The following is a 5,784-nucleotide window of genomic DNA, read 5'->3' on the forward strand; positions in this document are numbered from 1 at the left end:
AAGGCTAGTGCTCTACCACTTGAGTCACAGCGCCACTTCCGGCTTTTTTCTTTTTGCTTATGTGGTGCTGAGGAATTGAACCCAGGGCCTCAGACATGCAAAGCAAGTGCTCTACCACTGAGCCACCTTCACAGCCCTTGCTCTACATTTTATGCTGATTTTTTCCTTTAAAAATTATTTGATTTCACTTAGGATTGCCATTCCTTCGGTGGTGTCGTCTGCTTTTCTATCTAAGCCCGATTATACAAGGAATTTTCATTGCCATAATTCCATAGATTCAAACAATGTACGCTGAACAAGTTCACCCCCTCTATTATATTTCCTTGTTTCCCATTCCCTCCCTGATTTTTTAAAGCAGTATTTGGTGGGTTTCATTATATTATTTGCATATATATATTAGCACATACATATAATTTGAAAAACTTTATTCTTCTTTATCTCCAAGTACTTATTCTTTTCCTCTCCTCCCTGTCACTGGTCCCCTTATCATCATCATTATTATTACCATCATCATCATTTTAGGTCCAGGTTGTACATACAAGGGAGGAAATGTGATAGATGGCTGTCTAGGTGGCTTATCTTACTCAACATTATGATCCCCAATTCCATTTCCTGTCTGTAAACACAGAGTGCCAGTCTCCCTCATTTCTTTCCCAGCTTGCTCATTGTTAGCATATGGAAAAGCAGCTGACTTTGTATGTTAATTTTATATTGTGCTACATTGCCAAACGTGCTGATCAGATGTAGGAATTCTAAGTGGAATCGTTAGAATCTTTTCCATATAACATCCTATCATCTGCAAACAGGAATGGTTTAACCTCTTCCTTCCTATTTGAATTCATTTTTTTCTTTCTTCTGCCATGTTGTTCTGGTAGGAATTCTAGTACTAAAAGGGGGAAAGTGGACACCCTGCTCTTGTTTTTGCTGAGAGGAAGTGTTTTCAGTTTTCCCCCATCCAGTATGATGTTGGCTATAAGTTTGTCATAAGCAACCTTTAATATGTTGAGGTCTATTTCTTCTATTTCTAGATTGTTCAGGGCTTTTGTCTTGAAAGGATGTTGAATTTTGTCAAAGGAGTTTTCAGTGTTGGGATTTATGCATCTGAGGCCAAATCAATGGAGAGAAGTTTTAATCTTCTGTAGACTGTCTGTGTGTGTAGGTGTACATGTGTGTGTACATGTGTGTGTGTGTGTGTGTGTGTGTGTGTGTGTGTGTGTGTGTGTGCACCAGTGTTGGGGCTTGAGTTCAGGGGCTAGGTGCTGACCCTTTTTTCTCTCTTAATGCTGGCATTCTACTACTTGAGTCACAGCTCCACTTTCAGCTTCTTTGGTGGTTAGCTGGAGATAAGAGTCTCATAGACTTTCTGGCCAGGCTAGCTTCAAACCTCAACCCTCAGATCTCATTCTCCTGAGTCACTAGGAGTACAGGAGTGAGCCACTGGTGCCCAGCTTCCTGTAGTCTTTTACTTGAGGTAGTCTCCATATTCAGGCAAGACAATATATCTGGACAGGTTGAGGGGCTGTTTTTTTTTTTTTTAACCACTGACCTAGGAATTTATGGCTAAGTACCTAACCATTTGCCTGTGTGCTCAGGGCATGAGGCCTGATGCTCAGCTTTGCTCAGAGCCAGGTAAACTAACCAGAGGGCCAGCCTTCTACAAGAGGTAGAGGCTGTAAGCCTCATTTACAGCCTGTGGGCCAGGCTGTGGGCAGGCCTACATTTGTTCCACATCTCTCCTTTCCTCCTTTGTGTCCCCAGAGGCAGTAAGTGTCCAAGCTTTGAGGTGACCCCTGGATGCAACAGAAAATAGGGGGTAGCAAACAGAGCACTAGGTGCTATACTGGGTGGAGGAGGAGTGAGGGAACTACTCTATGCCTTTGATCTCAGGGCTTATAGATCTCACCTAGCAGTTCATCTCCCATTGTGCACGAGGAGGTTGTGGAAGTTTTATGATCCAATGGAATCTGGACTCTGGGCCCTCCATCCTGATTGTCAGCACCCTCAGTGTAGCCAGGCTGCTACTGTTCCCTAGCTAGGTCTCAATACTTGTAGGCCCTGACTGAAATACTAACCAGTGCAGGCTTAGTACCAGAATTGGTCCACCTGATCTTCTACCGCCTCAGCACCCTTCTGCCAAAGTTCCTCACTAGTCCAGCTTCATCTGTGGGACCAGATCCTTTCCCCGTCCTTCACAGGCTCTCAGGGCTATCTTCTATCCTGACTCTGTAGCAAGGTGTCCCAAAGACTCCCCAAGCCATCATGTTTCTTGGTGTTTGGCCCCCAGATTACCTCAGTCTCAAACAACAGATCCTGTCTCAAGATGGCTTCATGTTGTCACACTCTAAGATAAGAGGGAGACAAAGTAACTTTCTTCACAAAGGCTAGCCTTCCCCCATCAGAATCAGAACTGTCACTTACTGTCCCTCCTCGCGTGGGGGTTTCAATCTTGAAGGATGTGTGGGGTGCATCTTGCAGCTAGAATTGCCCATCTGTCACCAGGGCTATCTGGCTAACCTTGTGGTGATGGCCTCCTTTCTTCTCCCGGGAAGCCATGAATGGGCTTGGAACTGTTTGCTGCTTTTTGCTGTTGCCTAGACTTCTCCATGTTTTTCTGCTCTTCTGCTACCTCTTTCATGGTTCTCCACTCTCTTTCCCCTCTTTCTCTATAGTCTTTTCTGTGTTTCTTGACTCCTATTAGGAGCCAAAATGGTGGATACTGCTAATCCACCATCATGCTCCACTTTAACTCTCTCTCTCTCTCTTCCGCGCCCCCCCCCCCACCGTGGTCCCTGCTCACATGTGCACTAGTCCTGAGGGTTAAACTTAGGGCCTGAGCTTTTGTCCCCCCATAAGCCTCGTACACTACCACTTGAGTCACAGCTTCACTTCTAGATTTCGGTGGTTAATTGGAGAAGTCATGGACTTTCCTGCCTGGGCTGGCTTTGAACTGAGAGCCTCAGATCTCAGTCCTCCTGAGTAGCTAGGATTACAGGTGTGAGCCACCAGCACCCAGCTAGTTAATGTTTAAACTTTAGTGTCTTCTCTCTGGAATTCCATCCTGTGAACTGTAGCTGCCTCAGTGTCTTGAACTCTTCCAGTGTGTCTCCTCAGTCAGAGTCTGCCAGGCTTAGGTCCAGTTTTCCCTCCCTCTGCCATAGTTTGGAAAGTTCTTTGAGGTAATCAACTGGGACAATTGTAATACTTAGTGGTTTACTGTTTCTCAGTGACACTGCCTTTTGTTGTTCAAGATCAAATACCTTGAATATAGATTATATATGTTTGCATATTTTTTAGATACTTCAGGTAGGATTAAGCAGTATTCATCATAGCTAGAAGAGGAAATTAACTCATTATTTTTTTCATCTTTGAGATTTAATTTTTTTATCTAATTTTTTTTAAATTATGAGCTTTAGAACAGTGAACAATTGTACAGCATTGGATGATACCACATTCACCAATTAACTTTTTTTTTCTGCCAGTCCTGGGGCTTGAACTCAGGGCTTGGGCACTCACCCTGAGCTTCTTTTGCTCAAGGTTAGCTCTCCACCACTTGAGCTACAGTGCTACTTCCGGCTTTTTCTGTTTATGTGGTACTGAGGAATAGAACCCAGGGCTTCACACATGCTAGGCAAGTACTCTACCACTAAGCCACATTCCTAGCCCAACTTTTTTTTTTTAACCTGTCCTGGGGCTTGAACTCTAGGCATGGGTGCTGTCCCTGAACTTTTGAAGGTGCGTAAGGCTAGTACTCTACCACTTAAGGCACAGCTCCACTTCCAACTTTTTGTGGTTAATTGGACATAAGAGGCTCAGGGACTTCTCTGCTCAGGCTGGCTTCGAACCACAATCCTCAGATCTCAGCCTCCTGAGGAGCTAGGATTGCAGGCAGGAGTCACTGGTGCCCGATTCCATTATTAACATTTTGCTATATTTGTGCTGTCTCATTAGTAGAACCATTGGGTAAATACTTCATCAGTGAATAACTTTTAAGAACAAAGTTGTTTTTCCTTTACAACCATAACAGAAGATCAAATTCAGGAAAGTTAATATTGACAGAACGTTACTATTTAATATATGGAATGCTTTGATGTTAACTCTTGCTGTGTCAAATCTCCAAACTTGGATCTTAAGATAAAGATGTCTTATTTCTCTATATCCTGATTCTGTGAGCCAGAAAATGGAACGTGGCCCAGCTGAAAGGACTCTTTTCTGCTGGATGATTGTTTGCTTCTGCTAGAGCGACTCTTAGTGGCTGAGGACTGGAATAGTTGGGAGGTGCCAGGGCAGTTTGCTTTTTCCACATGGCCTGTCCATGTGACTATCTTGAGTTTTCTTAGCAGGGCAATCTCAAGAGCAGTCAGACTTCCGTGGGGTGATTCAGAATCCGAGCCTCAAGCAGGAAGGATTTTAGAGATCACTGATAACCCAAATTAGGATCCCAGGGAAGTAGAGCTAGGGCTCAAGTTGGTAGAGCATTAGCCTTGAGCTAAAAATTTCAAGGATAGTAGGTGAGGCCCTGAGTTCCAGGTCTAGGACTGGCACAAGAAAAAAATTGCAAACCCAGCTGAAGTGACACCCTGACAACACCCATCACTTTTTTTTTTTCCGGTAGTACTGTGAACTTAGGGCCTTGCATTTGCAACTTGGCCAGACATTCATCTTTTTTTTTTTTGCTTTATTTTTTTTTCAGATGGGATTTCATATTTTTGCCTAGGCTAACCTTAGACTGTGATCCTTCACCAATACTTCCCACATAGCTGGGATTTATAGTGTTGTGTTACTGTATCTGGCTGAGAAAACTTCCTTCCTTCCTTCCTTCCTTCCTTCCTTCCTTCCTTCCTTCCTATCTCTCTTTCTTTTGTGTCAGTCTTGGGCTTAAACTCAGAGTCAAAGATAAAAAGCACACGATCACCTCAGTAGATGCAGAAAAAGCCTTTGACAAAATACAGCATTCATTCATGTCAAAAGCTTTGGAGAAGTTAGGAATAGAAGGAACATTCCTTAAAATAATAAAGACTGGTCCTGAGGCTTGAACTCAGGGGCTGTGGGCGCTTTCCCTGAGCTCCTTTTTGCTCAAGGCTGGCACTCTACCGCTTTAGCCACAGTGCCACTTCCAGCTTTCTCTTGATTTAATCGGAGATAAGAGTCCCACAGAACGAATTCAGCAATGGATAGTCACTAGCCGGAAACTATGTTGAACAGGAACCATACAACTTTGGTGGGGAAGGGGGGTAGAGAGGGAGGGAGAAAAATGAGGGGAGAGATGACACTGTCCCCCCAAAATGCACTCATTACCTGACTTACGTAACGGTAACCCCTCATTACCGGACTTATGTAACGGTAGCCCCTCTGTACATCACCTTTACAATAATTTATGCTTTTTACAGAGTCCTATAAACTTTCCTGCCCGGTGTGGTTTTGAACTGCAATCCTTAGATCTCAGCTTCCCGAGTAGTTAGGATTAGAAGGTGCTATGCTGTGCAGTGGAGAGGGCTGGGACCCGTCAGCGTGGTGTGGGGCGAGTTGATGAACTTTCAGGTCTGGAAGTGGGAAGGTTCCAGCCTCCTTCCCGGGACTCTGGGAGCATCTGCGGAGACTGAATTTGGGAGGCGCCCAGGATCCAGCCGCAGCTGACTCCAGGGCGGACAATCACCCCCAGGCGGAGCTGTGCAGCCGTCCTTTTCCTTCCCTGGCTCTTCCAGCGTCGGGGAGCGGCCGACCTGGCCGGAGTGGGACACCTGCTGGCGGGGGCTGGGCACCTGCCGGCGGGGGCTGGGGGCGGAC

Source organism: Dipodomys ordii, unplaced genomic scaffold, assembly GCF_000151885.1.
Source record: "Dipodomys ordii isolate 6190 unplaced genomic scaffold, Dord_2.0 Scaffold45, whole genome shotgun sequence".
NCBI classification, from domain to species: Eukaryota; Metazoa; Chordata; class Mammalia; order Rodentia; family Heteromyidae; genus Dipodomys; species Dipodomys ordii.